Genomic DNA, 19,745 nt, shown 5'->3' on the forward strand with positions numbered 1-19,745 from the left:
CTGTTTTGCGCGTCATCTGTATTATCCATTGTTTGTCTATTTCTGGGTATCCCCAAATGTCAGTCCATTTACGCAGGCATCTTTGACACCACTGTTTAGGCAACCACCACCTCACGGATTTCCCTAATGATTCGAGAAGCTCGCAGAGTTCACAGATCACATCGTTATTTCAGAAAGTTGTTTTCAAAGCTTCCCGGCATAACAGCTGCTTTAAACAGCCTGACGGGGACCAGGATGCAGTTAGAAGTTCTGCAGGCGGGGACAGACAATGCTAATCAAGGACTACCTAAATACAATAGTGTCGACATTCAAGTTGAACCTAAAAATTAAGATAAAGCACAGTCACAAGAATCGCATATGAAAAGTAATTTAATGGTAATGTCACAACAAGAGTTGAAATACATACTATACTCTTATAGAACATAATAAAGTGCACTAACGGTAGTAACCCAAGCCTTATCATGAATTCAATATGTACATACAGGGTGTCCCAGCTATCATGCACCAAGATTTAAAAAAAGAGAAATTGTGTAACTCGCAGAAAACCTAGTGCATAATGGTTGCAGTAGTGTGAAGAAGCGGAGAGTATTTTTTTCGTAAATGAGACCTAATTAATTAATTGTAATTAATGATCTAACTCGAGAAATACTGTCCTAATCACTAAATTGTCAATGAGGCACTTGTAGGTAACCACGAGGGGCATCTAACTGCAGTATTTTCAGCGACGAACTAATTGCGTACTCATTTATTCTGACTTATAAAGGAAACCCGCGAAATATGAAAAATACCACGTGATGACGCTTACGCGCGCATTGTAAAGCAGCGTCCCCAAACAAAGCTGATTGAAAGCAACTGCTTCGCGTGTTACCCGCCCGAAGAGACAGCGCATCACCTTGATAATAGCATGCATGGAAGGAGCAGCAGCAGCAAGATTCGCAGGACGCGTGTGCAGATAAGGAACAAACTCGGTCGCGATTTCTTCTTTATTTCTTTTGTCTATTTCATTCTGACTGACTCGGAGGCAGCCTGTTTGAGGGCGTTGCTTTACGGTGCGCGCGGAGGCGCCGTCACGTAATATTTTTCATATTTAGCGGGTTTCCTTTATCAGTCAGAATAAATGTGTATGCAATTAGTTCATCGCTGAAAATACCGAAGTTAGATGCCCCTCGTGGTTACCTACAAGTGCCTCATTGACACTTTAGGGATTAGGACAGTATTTCTCGAGTTGGATAATTAATTACAATTAGTTAATTAGGTCTCATTAAAGAAAAAATACTGTCCACTTTTTCACAGTACTACAAACGTTATGCACCTGGTTTCCTTTGAGTTACGCCTTTACTCTTTTTTTAAATCTTGTTGCATGATAGCTGGGACACCTTGTATATTACCCGCCGCGGTGGCTCAGTGGCTAAGGCGTTGCGCTGCTGAGCACAAGGTCGCGGGTTCGATTCCCGGCTGCGGCGGTCGCTTTTCTGATGGAGGCGAAAAGCAAAAATGCCCGTGTGTACGAGATTTCGGCCCACGTTAAAGATCCCCAGGTGGTCAAAATTAATCCGGAGCCCTCCACTACGGCGCGCCTCATCGCCTGCGTTGCGTCGGCGCGTTAAACCCTACAATCAATCAATCAAAACCTTGTATATTAATATCCATAGAATCATAAAATTCACAAACTGTCCCCACAAACTCTTAAATGGGCCATGAAGACAAAGTAATAGTTTTATTTACTACGAAGGCTGTTTTGTGGCGATGACAACGACGCCCATTTTATCGCCAAAGTCAAACAAATAATCAAGATAATAAAGGAAATAGATTCAACAGTGGCTACTCCCTAGCCACTTTCCGGCAACCTTTCTATGACATCACAGAATCTGGTTTGTGCGAATGGCGGCCGCCGAACTGACCCATCACGAAGACACATGACTGGACCATTGAAGTGGAGCCTGTGTTGGCGTACATTGTATCACTTCAATGATAACGTGCAATAGGCACTCTTAAAAACCATGTTGTAGTGCTGGCCCATAAAACGTCATTACTGCCCATAATACCTCCCTGCAGGGAAAAATGTTAAATTTTTTCCCTAAACGATCGACGTTGCTAGGACAAGCGAACCGGCACCCAAGAAGCGACCGCTCGAATACGCACGTGAACGAAGAGTCAACGGTAGGCTGAACAGCCTAGAAGAACGTCAAGATCGACTAGAACAGACCATGAAAGCCAACTATGACACCCTGAGCCAAGCCATCAAGGCTACTAACGATCGCCTCGATGCTACCAACGCACGCCTCGACACGTTGGTGACAACCGTACATGACATGCACTCTACCATACAAGGAATACAGACCATGTTGGATACACTAATACACGCGCTTACGGCGTCAGGACTAATCCCACAACAGGCCTTCACCCAACCACAATAATGGACGGGACAACGGCAACAGGCACCGCTACCCACAGAAACAGAGCACGGACACAACAGCATCATCTCCTCATATGGCAATGGAATCCCAACGGCATACAGGGGATAAAAGCATCGTTACAACAGTACATACAGCAAAGCACCAAGAGACCCGACGTTATAATACTACAAGAAACGCACAGTGAAACCCCACCGACGTTACCGGGGTACAGATCCTTTGCGAAGCCCCCCAGCACACGAACAGTTGAGAAAGGAGCAGGGCAGGGGGTCTGCACCTTGGTAAAGAAGAATCTAACCTCAAAAGATCACGAGCTGCTACCCAACGGCGCCATCGAGCACACCACGGTCGAAATCGTCACCGAGAAGCGCAAGCGCCGTGAAAGCACTTTTACAATCAACGTGTACAGCAATCCGAAGCACTTCCAGCAAAAGTTCCGCACTCTTGTGCACAAAGCGCAACAGCTCGCGGGCTCCAACGTAACCCTACTGGGTGGCGACTTCAACGCTCAACATACGGCATGGGGGTATCCATACACGAAGGCGAAGGGCCACAGCCTCTATGACGAAACAATAGACGCAGGTTACCTACTGCTAAACGATCCCAACGCAACAACAAGAAACGGAATGTCGTCGCAGCGAGACACAAACCCGGACCTCGCCTTCATAAGCACGGCCTCGGCACTGCGTGGCGTCACGTAGCGGAACACCGGGAAGACGTTGGCAAGTGACCACTGCATACTCGAAATTACAATGCCCATCGCAGAGAGCACGCAAAGACCACAGCAACAGCAAATCGTCGACTGGCACAAGTACAGAAAGAAATTAGAAGACAACGTTACGGAAACCATTGAAGGCATAGAAGCATAGACCAACATGTTAAACGCCACGACCAAAGACGCCACTCAGACGGTAGAAGCGGAGCCGGAGGCTACGATACTGGACAGAAGACTAGCCCACCTCATGGAAGCCCGCAACTCGCTGAAACGGCGCTGGAAACGTCAACGCCACAACAGAAAGCTACGCAAACGTATAGCACAACTCAACAGAGACATCGAGCATCACAGGGCAGTCCTCTGCAGACAGCAGTGGCACGCGGTGTGTCAAGAAGCCGACGGTCAACTACACAAAGGCAAGACGTGGCGCCTCCTACGCCACTTGCTCAACGATCAGACAACCAAGGGAGCTCAGCATTACACGCTGAACAAGACCATTCACAAAGCCGTCAAAGAAATGGGAGAGGCCGAGGTGCAACGACGCCTGGACGCCAGGTATCTCCCGGTAACGCCAACGGACCCACACCCCAGCTACGAAGGGGCAACCAACGAGAGACTGGATGCCGACATCGAAGAATGGGAAGTGCGAGCGGTTCTACAAACAATTAACTGTAAATCGGCGTCCGGACCGGACCACGTTAACAACAAGGCATTGAGGAACTTGAACGACACGGCAATCGAAGCCCTCACCAAGTACTACAATCAGTGCTGGTGGACGGGCAAGCTACCGCAACAATGGAAGACCGCAGAAACGGTCCTTATCCCCAAACCGGGCAAACCACCCAGCATAGACACCCTGAGACCGATCTCTCTAATGTGCGTGGGCAAGGTGCTAGAACATGTCCTACTCAACATATGGCAACGTTATTTGGAAGACTCCAACATATATCCAAATACAATGCTGGGGTTCCGGAACAAACTGTGTACCCAGGACGCCATGCTGTTACTCAAGAACGAAATCGTGGACAGACAGTGTCCCACGTTGGATAACAGAGCGGTGCTCGGACTGGATCTCCAGGGAGCATTCGATAACGTACACCACTCGGCCGTACTTCGGCAGGTGTCCCACCTCAACATTGGGGAGAGGACGTTCGCTTACATCAAATATTTCCTGAACAACCGCACCACGCGGCTTGTGGCAGGAGAACTACAACTACCGCTCAAGCAGCTGGGGAGCACGTTCTGCAGTGGTTCAGAACTAGCAGACGCCTCTACCCACCGCCTCATCGAGACCTACAACGCAGCGAAGCAACCAAACTACGGCAGTTGCAAGTACAAGCCATATGGACCCCCGTCTGGGCAAAGCACGTTTGCCCGGAGGTATACACCACGGTTATATGCCAACACTGCAAGAAGGCGCGAGCCACCCAGAGACACCTCCTCTGGGACTGTGCGCCACCGCCGGGTAACCAAGAAGAAGCAATGCCAACTGCCATCAGCAGCAAGATCATCAGCCGAGAGCTAGGCAACCAAAGAGACGTGGTCCAGCACGTGCTTAGCATCCTGGAACGCCAGCGGCAGAAATCGGCGCCCCCACGGGTTTGACGCGAGTAGGTTGCTGTCCGGGACGTCCGAGCACACTAGTGTCTCGCTTTGATTCCCCTACACGTTCCCCCCTTTATGCCGGATCGTCAATAAAGTTGTTTCACTCACTCACTAATGCTTATTGCGTTTTGTCGGTTAAAAAACTTTCGTGGCTGGAATAGAGCTGAGGGAAATACAGAAGCCTAGTTTTTTTTTAAATAAACAAAGTTGTATTTTGCCTTCATGGCCCCTTTCACAGTTAAATTATGAAGTATGCAGCTAAAGTGAATAGAAGGTTGTGCTGTGAAACCGGTAATTAATAGATCGTTCAAAAGAAGCCAGGGTCCAGGAATCTGTTTTGTCTGTGTACATGATGAGTCTGTTTTTTGAAAGGTGCTCTGGTTACTACAAAATTTATGAATGTATGGTGCATCCAGGCACCTCTCGTTGTGGTCATGATGAATATGTAAGCGTAGTAAGCGAACATAGTAAATTTCGTCAACTTTATTGATATTGTCACAGAAGTCCAATATAACTCGTCTAATCTTATGAATCCCAATCTCTTGACTAAGGTGAAGAAAAAGAATGGAGCCGTTCGAGGATGAGACGAAACAAGCTGTCACCTCCCCGCGTTTTGGCAGTCGGCGCTCCAGCTCTCCTTCCGCCTTCAGAGCCACCGCTCTTCTGTAAATAAACCATTCCCGGACGTAACAGATTGGTGGAAAGTGCTGAGTACACAACAACAGAAGCTCAAGAGTTGCGCCAAAGTGGACGTCTCGTGGTCCTACCACCAGCGCTCCGACCATATTTTCGCCTGGCGATAGTCATCTGTCGCAATCGCTGTCGAAGGCCAGCTGGCACGCCCACGAGAACAACGAACCTTCTCGGGGAACGCTCAAGAATACGTCCAGGAATGGCTCACACACTTTAAGCGGGTGAATCGATACAACCGCCGGGACGCCTCTGCTCAGCTCCCGAACGTCGCGTTTTCTTTGAGTCGAACAGCGCCCACGAGGTTTTAAAACCACGAAGATAACGCTCACGACTTGTGACTGATCCGTCGAAGAGACATCAGAACGCTTCGGCGACTCCGTTGCACGAAAGAAGAAACCAGAGGAACACTTTTACAGCTGCTCAAATTCCTGGCCAGACATGTGCCATATGTATACTGGAATTATTCAAGTTATGCCGAGTCATGAACCCGCAGATGTAGGAAGACAAAGTTGGCCATCTCTTAAAACGAATAGCCGAAGACGTCTACAATTTTTTGATAAACATAACATAACTGGAGTCGGCAGCGGACGTCATTCAGCAATGTCCTAACTACGATTGAAAACCTGCCACACTACGCCTAAATTCCGCCGCTTGGCCAACATTACTATAGCGTCACAAGTGCCGACGAGAACTCAGAGCCTCACTTGACTGACACCGTCCGCCGCATCGTGGGAGAATATCTGTCATTAAACCAAGCCCGTCGGGTCAATGTCGACCCCGGGCATACGCGTGAAGACTGCTTCATACAAGAGGGGCAGGCAAACGCTCTATAGCCATCCAACGCTGGCTTCAATAACCGGAGCTTTGCCACCGGAAGGAAGAAGTCTCGACGTGTTCGTTACCACGAACCAGCAGGATATGACCCCGCGAATTCCCGTCACCGTCCCGAACGATCCAATTATCTTCCCCCTTTCCAAGATGCGTATGAGGAATTAACCACAGGCCGTGAGCGCGAACGCCCTCTTTGCTACAAATGTGGCGTGACAGGTCACATCTACCGCTACTGCCATCGTCGACGCCAAGGAACAAGGTACTTCTACTGCCCTGAGTCTGGTGATCCCCGCTACGATGGACACTGGCCGACGAGCTCATTTTCCGGAAGACAACCGCTGACACGCCACTATTCAACGGCTTCAGACCACAGGGTCACACCGTCTATATACCTTCCTCCAGTGACGTTTGCCTTCGCCTCGGCGTAGGTCACTGCCGCCGGGAAACTAGATAGCACGACCAATGTCGATGATTTTTCTGGGCAAACCGGGTCTAATATACCTCCGACCGGATTGTCTGCGATGGAATTACGTTCACCCGTGTTCATGCTCAAAAACAAAGTTAGAACAGTGGCTTTAGCTGATACAGGTGGTACAGTTTCTGCGATCAGTATTGATTTTAAAACAGACTTGGACGTAAGGTGGTGTTTGGTTGGCATAAGGTGGTTACATTTCGTGGTGTGCGTATTGAGTTACTGCGCCGTCTTCAAGTATGCTCTCTGAATCTTTCAATCTAGGGTCAGTAATTCAGGGCAGAGTTCACTGTGCTCGCACGGTCAACCCTTCACGTGATACTACGGATTGACTTCTTTAATCAGTGTGATGCCAAAGTTGCCTATAGAAATGGAGAAGTTTGCATTGATGGAACTGCTCTTTCCGCACTTGTTGAAGTGCCATCAGAAGCTGGAGTGAAACGACGAAAAGTTCCCCCGAGAGTTGCTGCTTTTTTAGTTTCACAGCGATCCATGCCTAGCGAGATGCACACACCCTTTGTAAGGTATGGGGCAGCGTTTTGCAAGTAAGATTAATGTGCGTTGCCGCTGCATGTGCCTATTTCTGTTGCTGGGACTTTGAACTAGAGTCAACCATATAATGAATTTAGTAAACGTTTAATGCAAAGAGCCAACTGACCCTGACAGTCGGGACACGAGGGTGGGAAGAGACATTCTCTCTACAGTCGGAAAAATACAGGTCCAATGGTGGCGGTCCCGGCCCTGCAGTGAAGTGACGTGAGGGTAGAAATTTGCCTGTAGCAGCTGGTGAAATATGGCTGCTTGTTCGGACTGTCACTTATTTTAGCATCGGGTCGATGCACTCTTAGAGGGGAGGTAATGCCACGAAGCATGCATTCGGTTTGTTTATTTATATTTTGCTTGTACCGCCCGGCTGCGCCGGTCTGTGTTATCTGTGTGCCAAGGGAAGCGCGTGTTCCGTTCTTTCTTTCTGAGCCACATGTGGTATCTCTTCTGATAGGGAGAGCGTTCCGAACTAACCTGAACAGCCTAGAGTAATCTTCCTTGATCTATAGTGTTCTGGATACACTTCGACTATTCGAGAAACCCCCGCGCGGAGTGATAAATTCCCGCAGAACAGATGCCGCGCATTCGAATCGTCGCACTCGCCTTCGCATGTCACTTTGTTGACTGCTGCTTCGCCGCCTGTATTCTTTGAGTTGTTAGGGGAGCACAAGTTCGCTCCAATAAACTTGTTTTCCTTGAAGGCAACTGCGTCGTCTTTGGCTTCGTGACAATATTAAACAGCCGCGAATTCTCGTGTACGGAATGGCGAAACATATCCCAAAAAGCTTGCCACCACGTTATCACTCCGTCAAAGCGCAACCGTTCTAGCTTCGGGAGACGTGCTCTAAACTCACGATTATGTGGTATGGGCTGTTCGGTAGATGTCGCAGCTCGGTGGTCTCCGCTGGCGTCCTCCAATGGAGGAGCAGTCTGGAGCATCGAAGATGACTTCAACACCTCCATGTGAAGCTCGAGTAAAGCCAGTGCGCTGGGCGCTGCGTCGTCATACTCCATGGCCGAAGCGTTGTCTTCCGCAGCTTAGTCGCCGGTCAGGTGGGCTTCAAGCTCGACGTTAAGTGCGTACAATGCTGCATTGCTCGCTCGAAGACGCCCGTGAAAAACACGAAGGGCGGAAAGGTCCAACTGCTGAGGCTGTAGCAACTGGTCCACCTCGCTGATGTTCTTCGTGTTCATAGCTCGCCGTGACGCGCGCTTGTACTTGATCCCTTCCATGCCGGTCGTAGCTGAAGAAAGGCTCGCCCAGCTCGTCAGGAGAAGGCTGGCCGCAACGCTGGCTTGCTTCCCGGGTTTCGGCATCAATAATACAAAAAGGGAAAGCCCATCTTCAGGGTTTATTGCTGCCGTGGATAGAGCAACGCTAAGCCGTGCACGGTAATACAAGCGCAACGTTCCGAACATATGAGCGTGCCCTCCGGCAGTCCCTGTTCGTGCCAATGTGCCTCTTCTTCCTCGGCGCCTCTATCTTCATCACCATGTTGGTGGTACATTACAAATCTGCAACAATAGCTTTGCCTTTTCGCACCCATCATTCCTCGAACGCTGTCCTTCACTCACTTCTAGTTTACTTTGGGTGCCTTTTGGTGCCTTCAGGTGCACCACAGAAACCTGGGCGATGATTTACAGAATCCACGAAAGGCAATCTCAATGGACACTCAGACTGATTATGCTGTTACCGCTGCTACCCAAGCCCAAGGTTTCCATTTTCTTCAGCCTCGGTTCAACCACCCATGCTTCTTCATGTCCTCTTTCCCAATGAACCACTGGCGCGTTCTCCGTGTATACGCGTTCAAGTTGTCTGTCGCACAAAAGTTGAACCATGTAATCGATGGAGTCTTCAAGCGCCTTGCTAGCAGAGGGTCTAGCGCCATAATTGTCCACGAACTTAGCCAGTTCATTATACGTTTTGTTCTGGTCCGTCCCATTGACAAATATCTTCATGGTATCATTTATAACACTCTCGTAGCCTTGAATCTCATCTCAGTTCCGGAGAAAACACTTCCTTATTTTCGCACGCGTCGTTACCTTTTGTCCCGTGTAAAAGGATTGCGGCAGACAACACTTCTTAAATATAAATCATCGTGCTCTCTGTGGAGACGTAACCTGAAAAAAAACTACACCATCTTCCCGGAGGGGGACCCTGAGTAGTATGCAAAGCAGCCATGGGGTCGACTGAAGTTCCCATTAGTTTTCAGTGCATCGTTTCCGTTGACGTTCAGCTTCGCGTGCATTCGTTGTATCAGTAGCTTCTTGGCGCAGTTTGAATGAGTGAAGGACATAAGGCGCGTTCGTAGCACATGCTCCCGTCTCGGTTTGTAGAGCAGTGGGAAGAGCGCCACGTACCTCCCGTTGCGGCCAGAGAGCCGTGGGATCTACACCGGGCGCCACCTATTTCATTTTATAGTGGACTGCGCTGACGCCAGCCCAAACGCTGACGGTGCTGAAGAGACACGCATGCGTAGTAGAGTGCGGACGGCGGACAAGGGAGGGAGGGACACAGCCCCGAGCATGAGATGTTCCGCATCTAAAATTGTGCGAATCATTAGAACTCGGCTGCAATTTTACATCATATGTCTTCAGAAAATAGCGCTGGCACGACGAATTTGCTAGGCTCTTTCGTGTGCAGCGGCGCGGGATGTACTCAGTGTGCGTTTAAACTTTCAGTCAGATATTGCAGGTACTTCGCACGGAATGACGGTTCACGTTTTGCGCATTTTCTTTCTTCTATGCCCTCACCCCCTTTTTAGGAAACGGAATTTTTTTTCTCACTCACAGCAACAACTTGTCTGACTGGTACGAGATGCCGCTCGGGCCCACAAGCGCATGGCTGCCACCTAACTGGGAAGACCAGGTGAATTCTTCCCTCTCGCCCCCTTCCGTCAATCAGTATTGGTTAAAATAATGTTCCTTCTCTCTCACACTCTTTGTCTCGCTCTCTCTACTCCGACGTGCTCTTGTAGCAACGACCCCAACATCTATCTTCATCAGCGCCATTATCACCAGCTCATGCCCACTACGCGCTCGGTATCCGGAATAGAAGGACACGCAGTTCTTCGCTGCTCGTCCACCACAATGGCACAGCCGCCTCAACCTGAATAAACGTGGGCTCGGCCACACAACCACATTGGCCACCAACACTGAATCTAAACGCCCCTGCCATACTTGGAAATTCCGGTAAAATATTCTGTTGGGCTTAGCAGTTGCTGCATGGAAGTCACTTAAAAAAGGGCTCAAAACGAACACACAAAGGAAGGACGACAAGCAAATGCGTTACTCATATCTGCTACACAATCCGTTGCTCACTTTGGCAGTACCACTTTTTATTATTTTACTCCGTGTGCCTGTTCTCAGCGCTTTTCTTTTCCCGTCGCAGTTTTTTTTTTTTTTTGCTCTTTACCGCAGTTGAGAAACGACGTTCATTTCGCGGTGACAATATGCAATGTCCTGAACACGGCTCCCTCCTCTTCTGCACATTGGAATGGTTCTTCGCGTGCTGTTAATCGAAGTAAAGTATTCATGTTAAATATGGTCTTGATTTTCGATTTGCAAAGTTTATGTTCCGTTCAAGCTAGGTTGAACTATATACAAAGAAACACCGTCCCCTTAGTTGTGGAAGTGAAGGGACCGGGAAAATGAAATAATCTGGCAAATAAACAGCAGCCATATTGCCAGGGCGTTGAGGGCAACGAGTGAAACAGCTGTTTCCCAACATAGCTAGTTACAAGTGTAGTATCAAGTGAAGCACGAATGAAAAATGTCTTGCAGTAGCTGTTAAAATACAGCGTACAAAATATCTTTGCAACCACGGTAACTTTTAACGTTCACATTAGGACGTGACAGGAAGGGTTAAAATCTCGAAGATGTTAACCGTTGAAACGCTTTTTCACTCAAACGATTATGTGGCCCCGCCACTATTTTTCTTGGCAATGAGCGCATGCTAGCCAATGTGATATGCGATGTACCTACAATCGAAACAAAAAAATGGATGCAGAAAGTGGGTGACTAAAGGAGACGTATTTCGCCATCTTTCGACACATGTGTTTATAGAGGGTACAGCTTCCGGGAAAGAAATATAGCACTTACTCTGTGTGGAAATGAACACGGCCTTCAAATTCAGCTGAATCTCACGCCTGCACGGGTGCATCGATTGCGTCGGTACGCTTAAACAAAGCAAGCACGAGAACAGGACATTACACTCAAAGACAATCTTACATTTTCAGCTCCGCCACTGTGGACTCGAAGCACCATTTTATGCTGCCAACAAAGCGAATTCTGCGGATTAAAGCAGTTTGCCTAAACTTGACTCGAAAATCTGATCCGCACTGTGTAACTGCCACGCGCGCCTATAAAACCGGTTATGAGCACTGCAATGCAGAGAGAGCGTCATGCTTGCATTGCGTGATGCCACAGTGAAGACCGAGCAGTCGAATCCATTGTTATGCTCGGCATCCTAATTCCCCGAAATTTCTTTGTAGGCTGCATGCATTTGTCAATCAAGTGCATTGCGGTGAATTTTAGCTACCGAATAGACTTAGAGTGTACGCAATAAAATCCAGAAAATGCGACGTAGGAATAAAGAAGCTCGTATATATAATCGCCAACTGCAGCTAGTAGTATTAGCGAAGAGCTTCTCGTTATAGTTATGCGTATTCCGTAAAAAGATACGATTCTGGCGTTTCTACCACCAACAGTTGTTTTTTAAGCAGCGTTGAGCATCCCCCCCCCCCCTTCAGGATGACATAAAAGGCCCTACCTAAAGCATTTTAGGCAGTACATGCAAAACGTCAAAGACAACGACAAAAGCCTTTGAAGTGGTGCGCTGTAAGAATAAAAAAATACTTTGGGAAGGGTCTCACGGTTTATTGCAACGTTGTTAGCGCATTCGTGCTTCTATATAGTGCTGCCCGCGGGGCATGCTTCGTTCGCTGAGCAGCCAACTCGTGCCAACTGTACAGAATTCTATGACACATACGTTTTTCAAAGGCCACGGGCAGTTGTTTTCCTGGGGGACATCTGTATTTTCATCTGTTTGTCTATTTTGGGGTATTCACAAATGTCAGCCTATTTACGCGGACATTTTTGTCGTCATAGGGATAGCGTGGCAGCTCGGCTAACATCGCCATTTTCCATTACCTTTATTCTCTTTATTTGTTTAGGCAAGCAACGCCCCACGGCTTTCCCTAATGATGCGAAAAACCCACATAAATCCTACTTTGTTATGTTTTCCTATTTTTAATAAAAGGGGAAAGACAAAGACGTTATTTATTCCAAAAACGTCTTGAAAGATTCCCAGCTCAAAAGATGCTCTAAACAGCTTGAGTGGTACCAGGAAGCAATTAGTAGACCTGTAGGCGGCGACAGACAACAGTAATACACCAACTACCTACGCAATTCTGTGTACACGGAACTTGGACAAAGAAACGAAGATAAGGCACACAGTCACAGGAATCCCATGTGCGAAGCAAGATTAAAGCCGCAATAAGAATTTTAATACACACGTTACACTTGTGAAACATTACAAAGATCAATAATACGCTTACCAAAGCCTTGTCATGACTTGACAATGTATGTAAATAAATCAAAAGAATCCTCCATATTCCCAAAATGTTGAAACTCTTAAAGGAACAGATAACCGATTTTTGTAGAGTATATGTTCTCTATCCCAAATGAAAGAGCACCCCAACAGCTTAACCCGAAATCGTTTTGCTGATATTGCCCTACAACATTTCAAAGCGGGATTTTTAGATCTACAAGCCGTACGTGTCCATCCAAAACTAATGCTGCAACCATGACATCGAGCGGCGCGGCAACAATATTTTCTGTGTATGCGAGATGAAAAGAGATATTTAAAAAAGTGGCTAAGGCGTTGCGCTGCTGAGCACGAGGTCGCGGGTTCGATTCCCGGCCGCGGCGGCCGCTTTTCTGATGGAGGCGAAAAGCAAAAACGCCCGTGTGTACGAGATTTCGGCGCACGTTAAAGATCCCCAGGTGGTCAAAATTAATCCGGAGCCCTCCACTACGGCGCGCCTCATCGCCTGCGTTGCGTCGGCGCGTTAAACCCTGCAATCAATCAATCAATCAATATTTAAAAACCTTTTTCCGACTAAAAATAATGACCTGTGGGATTTGTCATTCTTCTATAGATTTATTTTAAATGACGCATTGCAAATTCCCTTTTCGCGTGATAAACAGCCGTGACGCCAGCAGCCAATCCAGGTTTCCGAAGCCAAAACTGAGCTGTTCGTTGCACGCGATTAAGGTTTTGCTACGACCTCCGAAATGGCAAACAGAAGATAAAAATCTAAACTTATATAAATACTTGTGCTAAAAGGTTTTCAATGAGTGAATAAATGATTAAGCTGCACGGTTTGCACGTCAGGTGACCGGGACAAGTACTGTAATGTCACATTTCGACGCTACATGACGCCACCTTTCAGACTTGAGGAAAATTGTTTCCGCCAATTTGTTTACAAATTCCTTGGGGTTACCCCATGATATAAAACGCTGGCTTTCATATGAGCTAGAGGGCATGCTCTCCACATAAGTCGGCTGTCTCTCCCTTTAAGAGCGATATCGTTACTTGATTGGTTGTTGTTTACACTACAGGGTTTTATAAAGCGAAATGTCGACCGGGGCCAAGAACTGTAGAGTGCTGGTGGTTGGTTGGTTGGTGCCCTTGCGTCATGGCGCATACCCACGCGGGGTATTCGAAAAAAAGCTGGCTGTGATTATTACGCTCTGACACGGTTTATTTTAGATGCAAAAGTAACAAAGAAACAGAAGAAGATTGAACAAAAAAGAAATATTCGGATATAACAGAACAGTCAGGAAACAGGAATCACGAATGAACAAATAGCTGTCTAGCAGGGCAGCCGGCCTATCGCCGCAACAAAGGAGTGAAATGTGAGCACAAAATAAAGTGCTCTACAGTTTCCGGAATCTTGCAGAAAGGAGATTAAGGAGATCAAGCCTGACCAGATTTGTGTAGATTAAAATGATGGACAGCCAGCGGGGGAAGCAGCTTCGTCCTGTTCTTCCCTTCGGCCTTGCTGATGGGGTGGTCAGCAAAACCGTCGCAGGCGTACCGTAGGACGCGCAACAATATTATCACAACACCTGTATGCACATACGATGAATGGAAGGTTGTGTTCTAGCACCTGTAATTGATAGTTCTTTCGGAAGCGGGTATGGTGCTGGAATCTGTGCTCAGGCATATTCGCGGTGAGTCCGTCATTTTAAAGATGCTCTTGTTATTACAAAACTCGTGGATGTATGCTACATCCCGGCCTATCTTGTCATGTTCGTGATGGGAATATATGAGTATAGTAAGCAAAAATAGTACATTGCGTCGAATTTATCGACATGTTAGGCTTTAAATAACTAATCATTCCATTGGGTACAAATACGGAACGTTAGCAATGTGGCGGAGAGATTTTTTTTTTTCAATACGTGATGATTTCTGTCAAAAAAGCAGAATGTATATCAAGTTTCACTTGAGTAAAAACGAGCAATTGAGGGCGAGATAAGGCTCCACTTGCAGAAAAAAAGTTTTATTTACGGGGCGGCGATGTGAGCCTGTGGGTCCCAGCTGAAATTTTACAAAAATGTCACAGCCTTAATATTATGCACTTCAACTACCGCGATTTCCTGCCCACCAAGCGCGTTTCTGGGGCTTGACATGCATATTGTTTTGCAGGGAAAATATTAACTTTTATTTTTGTGGGCTTGAGTCTGATTTGACTTCAAAATTACCACATCAGCAGCTTTAAAGAAGCCATTACAATTTTGAACTTAGGCCTCTGTGTCAGGTCGTGAGAGCAAATAGAGCACTCGGCAACATACCTAATTATCTTCTTAGTTTTATCAATGTTAATGTCCTTGATGTAGAAGTTAAACAGCAGATGCCGCAAGAGGCTGTCCAGGGGTGCGCCGCATAAACTGGCAAGCCTAGCGGTTACTGCATATGTACACACACTGTCTTTTTGCGCGCAAATTTGATTTCAGCAAAAAAACTACGCATCACGAATGCCCTAGAGCCTGATCTTATAAACAATGATGTTTTGGACAAGGCCTTGGAACTGTTTGCTGAAATATATAAACATAAGGTCGTGATGCTTTTTTCCCCAATATTTTCTAAAATGTTTTCTTTAAGCAGCAACAAATAATTTGCGGTCGACGTTATTTCCGGACACCGGAATAGGCGAGTTTTGAAATAGAGTTTTATCTGTAAAGTTGCTTATTCTATAAATGCTGGTAGCACGAACTGCTACTTGTCCATGTAATGGGTGTCCGCGGCGCTTGTGTATCGTGAAAGGAGGGCCTCACGGCTCCTTACGATCCTCACCATAGAAAGCAGAATGAAAACCACGCCATTTTGTGCTCGGAAGGCAAACAATTACCATCTCATTGACCTCGCTTCCATCAGCAGCCACGGGATGAAACACCGCAATTGACCTTTCCGCTAAGCCCGTCTTGGTGCGCGTGGACTCAAATCATTAGAGGAAAACAAAGCGAGTCCAAGGATAGCAAATGTTCACCATTCTTCAGATCACATTTTTTCCCCTTGAAGCGCACTCCCATGTGTCTAAAGATGGCATTTCTAACAGCGAGTATTGCCAGGTGCCGTAGTCAATGTACGTTATTGTTTATTAATAGGAAGTCCCAAATGACATTTAGTCGTCCTGTTAAGGTCACTGGGAAGAGGATGAGACAGTGTAGAAATAGGCGGCTGAAAGCCACAAAGCACCCGCTGCGATAGTCCTGTCACTAAAGCATTATGCTGCTGAGCCCAGGGACGCGAGTTCAATCTCGGACGCCGTGGTTGCTTTTCTGGTGGAGGCTACAAGCGAAGACACCTGTGTGTCGAGATTTCGGCGCACATGAAAGATCCCTTAATTGCAGGTGGTGAAAATTAATCCACGGCGTTCCTCATGCGCTCCTCGTAGCCGAGGCGTACCTCGGGCGCGTTAAACACCCAAAATTTGAAATGTTGAAACCTACAAGGCCTAAGTTACCACACAAATTATACGCAATCCCGTGCTGCACATTTGCCGCGGTGCACCCGAGTGAGCAATCCATGCCGCTAACAAAGCAAGTTTGGCGCATGCAACAGCGTCGTGCATACTATTTGACTGGAGAATGTGATCTAGCTGTTCTGTGGCACCACGCTATTCGTGAATCGCGTAATGCCACAGCGCAGGCAGATTGCTAATCGAGCGCATCGTGTTGAAGCTGACCGCCAGGATGGTCATAGGCAAATAAATAACAGTATCCAAACGAACCAGCCAGGGCGACCAAATAGGTAGTGATTCCGAGGTTCTTACGAAATTGTCGGGCCTGGTGCATCCCCGCACTTTTATCATACATGTGCGCTTTCGTTTCCTTGTAGCAAGCTCCACAGGCTGTTTGATAGTGAGTGCGGGCATGCTATAGCTGTGCCATTCGAGGAAAATTCCTGTGTGTGAAACGACCCTGAGCGGGAGAATGCGGCGCCAGCACGAAAGCGGAGCGCATCTTTTCGAACAAAGTCCTTGGCTCCGCGCTGCGCCGCCTCTTTTTCCTCACTCTGCTCGCTGAGGGCGTCTGCTGGTTGAGCCAGCGCGTTCATTTTGTGCACGGTAATGACGTTTTGTCCACAAGTCCCCTCACATCATGTGTATGGGAAGTGTTAGGACACATCATTTTAAACAGACTACGGACGTATCTTGAAGATCACGATAAGCTACTTGCGACCATGTTTGGCTTTCGACATCGTCTGTACACGTAAGACATCTTACTCCAGCTCAAGGAAAAGGCAATTCTGCCTGCCACGCGCAACTCACCCACATCCATGCTTGTCCTGGACCTCAAGGGGGCATTTAATATCGTTAAAGATGCCGCCGTCCCCTCGCAACTAAAAACTCTTGACTGCAGGCGTAGAGTGTATCAGTACACCAGGAATTGCCTCACGGGTTGTACGGCAATAGTGAAAGTGGGAGACCTAGTCATTGATCAGATCCTGCTGGGCAGCCCCCCTCCCCCCCAAAGGGGCAGTGCTCTCCCCTTTGTTGCTTAACAGAGCGCTCATCGGTCGCCCTCTTTTATTGTATTTCATTCCGGGCATGACTCCCGGCTTGTGTGCAACGATGTTACCATATTGTCGAATACGGGATCCTGAGGCGGGATGTAGGAGCATCCGCAGACTGCAGAAAAGGTGAATCATTACGTCAAGTCTTGCGGTGCATTCTCCACAAAAATCCAAACTCCTCCTTGTTTCTACAAGATATAAACTCCTCCAGAGGTCACCCACAATCACCATCTACATGGACGGCCACACAATCGTTCCCTGCCCGCATATCAAGATCATTGGAATGACCTTTCAAGCCGATCGTACAGACTCCACCCTAATAAATAGTGTGAAACACACCTCGGACCAAGGCAGGCACATGATCAGGAGTGTTACCACCAAAACACAGGGGATGCGCAAGGCCGACACCTTTCGCCTCGTCGAAGCATTCATAATCTCAAAAATTACATACGCCATACCCTAAGCCCTTCTGACCAAGCCAGGAATTGAAAAGCTGGATGTTATCTTTAAGCAATGCCTAAAAACAGGCTCTCGGTCTTCCCCTCAGCACAGCCACCGGGACAAGCTATAAAACCTCGGCCTGCAAAATACGGCCGACGAGCGTATTGAGGCCCATCTTTGGAGCCAATAATTGAGGCTGGGGGTCACGAGCGCAGGTAATGTTCCTCTCTCTCGTCTGGGGCTCACATCCACTCTGCAGCGTCAGACATGTGAAATGAGAAATCTCCACCACAATACCGGGAATCAGCTGTATACTGCGCCGCTCCATCGAAACATGCACCCCGTGCATCACACTGGGCGCAGGGAAGCAAGAGCCAACTCATTATGCAGCAGATATCCGCAGGACGTCCGTTTTACAGCCGAGCGTCCGAGTCCCGTGTTCGACGTCTGGCAGACGTATTTCGGATGTATTTTCCTGGGAAACGTGAACGTGCATTCAGTTTGGTCCGACGGGCGTCCGAGCTACGTTTGTGCATGGACGTTTTCTATGGTCCCATAAATAAAGTCCTCTGGACGCCCATCGTACGTCTGTATGGTTGAAGCAACATCCCTCGATCATGTTTATAACTTATCGTAATTAGCCTCGAGTTAATTATATTATCTATATTCTTGCTGCCTGCAGCGGGAGGCAAACAATTTGCCAGCTAAGAAAACAATTGTAATAACTGTAACCCTCGCGCCTTTCCGGCTCGCGCACAAAAAACTCGTTGCGGCCTGAGCTAGTCAACTTTATGTGGTTATGTTCGACTTCAAAAAAAGAAAGACAGCTGATCTCGTAAAGTTTCATAAAAACAGCTGGGTTGATGTACAATTTTGTATTGTTTGATTTGCTGCTAATTAGGCTAAAAAGTATTTTTTTGTAACTAAAGTTGTTCATTGTTTTTCTTTTGTTCGATGCAAAGCAAACACTGGTCAAGCCACGTCAAGCCGTATAGCCATAGCCATTAGCTTTTCTGTGTGAGTTGCGAACAATTTTTTGATCCTCCTTGGTTGTGAAGCGCCAACGAACTTCGGTTATCCGGTGAGTGGGGAGGGGGCGGGGAAATCGTCTTTAGCTTTCCGTGTACTGCAAACGCCGTGCGCTGTGCCGAAGTTAGGCATAACTGGCTTAGCGCGTTTTGAATGACAGTGTAAAAACGCGCTCAGGGAATCATCTTGTATTCGCAAAGATGGGCGCGATAAATTAGTTATACTGTTTCCTTAAAGCTATCAGCGGTATGTGCACGTACTCTCGTTGAAAGAGAAAGTTGTTGAGTATGCCCGCGTTCGCATTCAGCCCGGCGCAATCTACGGCGTGGTGTGCGCAGTGGCTACTTTTACGAGTTTTTTTCTCGGCTAAGAACAAAATAGACAGGCTTTATTCCTTGGTGAACGACAAAAAGAAATGTCCACATGGTGCCCGCCATAGCACGTGCTGTGTCAAACATAAGCGTGCTTGTTGTGCCTTGCAAAATGTGTGTTGTCTACCGCATATCATTTTCCTGTAAAAGCGTGTACGTGGGGCATACGGAGCCCTGCCTAATCAGACTAGGTGGGGATGCAGGGACGATGAAAAACTGCGCGTATGCCACTTTGCCTAGGCATTGCGAGAAGTGTGAATGCGAACACAGTTTCGGTGATACCGAGGTGCTCTTCGAGCACAGAAATCCCAATGTTTGGGAAATAGTAGAACCCGTATACGTAACCCTTTATCAAGATGACTGTGTAAGCCAAACCGCGATCGCGCTGTACGAAAAGGAAGCCCAGATAGTCGGCCGTGTTCTCACATGAGCCGCATCAGACCTCTCTGGTCCCTATGCGCATGTGCACGCTCGCCTGTATATATTCTTTGGGTATCTAATAAACACGAGGTGTGAGTCAGCGCTCGCGTTGTGCCTTTTATTG

The sequence above is a fragment of the Haemaphysalis longicornis genome, unplaced genomic scaffold (genome assembly GCF_048455015.1).
Source record: "Haemaphysalis longicornis isolate Haplotype H1 unplaced genomic scaffold, Haemaphysalis longicornis Haplotype H1 scaffold_556, whole genome shotgun sequence".
Taxonomy (NCBI): Eukaryota; Metazoa; Arthropoda; class Arachnida; order Ixodida; family Ixodidae; genus Haemaphysalis; species Haemaphysalis longicornis.